This window comes from Octodon degus, unplaced genomic scaffold, assembly GCF_000260255.1.
Source record: "Octodon degus isolate 3935 unplaced genomic scaffold, OctDeg1.0 scaffold00203, whole genome shotgun sequence".
Classification (NCBI taxonomy): Eukaryota; Metazoa; Chordata; class Mammalia; order Rodentia; family Octodontidae; genus Octodon; species Octodon degus.
In genome coordinates, this window is record NW_004524779.1 from 2,832,971 (window position 1) to 2,835,343 (window position 2,373).

The 2,373-nt window shown below is 46.5% G+C and overlaps 1 pseudogene; it reads left to right on the forward strand.

Annotated features, from left to right (window-relative positions):
• The first annotated feature begins 1,214 nt into the window (after nucleotides 1-1,214).
• Nucleotides 1,215-1,472, forward strand: LOC101569034 (annotated as a pseudogene).
• The last annotated feature ends 901 nt before the right edge of the window (nucleotides 1,473-2,373 follow it).

Below are 2,373 nucleotides of genomic sequence, written 5' to 3' on the forward strand. Positions count from 1 at the left end.
AATTTATTTATTTATTTTCAGAACCGGGGATTGAACTCAGGCCCTTGCGCTTGCCAGGGAAGCACTTATTCCACTGAGCCATCTCCCCGGCCCCAGGAGATATTTTAATTCCATTTTCCATGTGGTTATACTAAAATTACAAGAGGTAAAATTGTCTAAGTTTATAATGTTGACAGGATTCACACCTGGATCAGACGGTTGCAAATATCACAGTGATGCTGTTGGTTTCCTACCCAGTGTCCATATCTGCTCTGTGTTCCGGGGAGTCTGCAGTTCTCAGCACCCATGGGGTGACTCGAGGCTAGTGATGTCTTGGTCAGTGATTGGTGTAAGTGTGGGCAGTGCCCTGAACCCAGCCAAAGAGCCTGAGGTGGTCTATGCTGGACCCTTCTGGGAAGATTAGTTTTACTTTTTAAAAAATAGACCCCAAAATTGCCTTTGGATACTGTTGCCACCTAAAATGAAAAAGAATATAACTGTTGTGCTGGTACTGAAAGGAAGGAAAAGCCAACCAGGGTGTAATCTCAGGGGCTCTGGGCCAGAGGGAGTAGGACCACAGCTCAGAGCCCAGCCTGGGCAACTCAGTGAGACCTTGTCTCAAAATTTGAACAATTTTAAAATGCTGGGGATATAGCTCAGTGTGAAAGCCATGGGTTCAATCCTCAGTACTGCAAACACACACACACACACACACACACACACACACACACTGTATCTAGATCAGTACATTGTCTAAGTTTATATGATGGTGCCATTGAGTTGCTGGGTTCACTGGCCTAAGACTTCTCTAGCTCCACACATCCCGTGATGAGAAATTACACATTTTCTTTTTTGCTTGTGCTACTCTTAGATCTGTGGCCCCAAACATCTTCCCAGATACAGATTTCATGTCTTTTTGATAAAACTGAGTTACAATGAAATAGAAGACATTACTGCCTTAGATAGTTTATAGGCAAACGTCCCCTGCCTGAGGAAGGTTATGAAACTGCTAGCTCCAGGAGCAAAGGACAGATCAGGAAAGCGGTGTATGTGTTTACTATGATCGTGCCGTGCCCAGGGCTCAGCCACCACGGCGTGCGGTACCTTCATCAACACCTTCCCTCTCAAGAGTTCTGAGCCTTTTGTTTTGCATAGGCTCTGATGCAAACGTTCTCTTTGGCCTGTGCATTCTCACAGAGGGTAATGGCCTTTTGGAGTGAATCCAACCCTGCAACATGGCGTCTAGAGTCACTGCCTTCCTCAAGAATGCCTGGGCCCAAGAGCCGGGGTTGGTAGTGTCCTTCACTATCGCAGGCCTCGCTATAATAATGCCCCTGATCAGTCCCTATGCTAAATACTCCAGCATGATAAACCAGGCCATGCCCTACAACTACCCAGTGCATGTCCGAGATGACGGCAACATGCCTGATGTGCCCAGCCACCATCAGGATGCCCAGGGCCCCAGCTTGGCGTGGCTGAAGAAGGTGCTGTGAGCACCTCTGCATGGACAGGGAAGTGGACCCCTGCCCTGTCCCCAAATAAAAATGTAAAAGCCAAAAAAGAAAGAAAGAAAGAAAGAAAGAAAGAAAGAAAGAAAGAAAGAAAAGGAAGGAAGGAAGGAGGGAAGGAGTAAAAGCTGGTCAAGCAGGAACTGCAGCTTGCTACTGCCCCTTCTTACCCAGGGTCTAAGTGCATTATCCAGGTCAGAGAGTAAGTAAAATTATCGCTATAGAGAATTGGCTCTTTGAAAACTAGCCCTGTGGGTCTATGATAATAGGCAAGATGGGGCTAGATTATTGCAATTCATTAAATGGCTATTCACAGGCACTGCTTAGGAAACACTCAGGGCAGGGCCAAAGACAGAAGCTAGAGATATTAGCGTTGCCCGGAATATTTCTGAGAAATAAAACTGTATACAAACATAAGCACATTTATATATAAACAAAGCAAGAGAACAGACTAAAAACATCAGTGTGGCCTGGCCTGGACTATCTAGCTGTTTAGATGGGGTACAAGTACTGACTCAGTGCCCTGTCATCCTGTGGCTTGGTAATTCATCCAGAACGGTTTAATGTCTAATGTTCTTGTCTGTTAAGCGCCGAGGGAACAATACGGGTAGCACAGACCGTCCTGAGATTCGGTGATCCCGCCATCTCTTTTCTGAATGTTTACCCCACATTCTGTCCTAACGGGTGAATGCGGGTTACCTCAGCCAATTCCAACAGCTCTATGAGAAGACGGTTTCTTCCTTCCTCGCATTGCAGATGTGGAAACTGAGGCTCAGGAAGGGACAAATAATTTTCTGAAAATCGCACAGCTGTGGTGAGGTAGAAACAGGAATTGAATGAGGTTGACCCCCCCAGACACTGCAGTCTGCCCCCCAGGAGGTCCCCC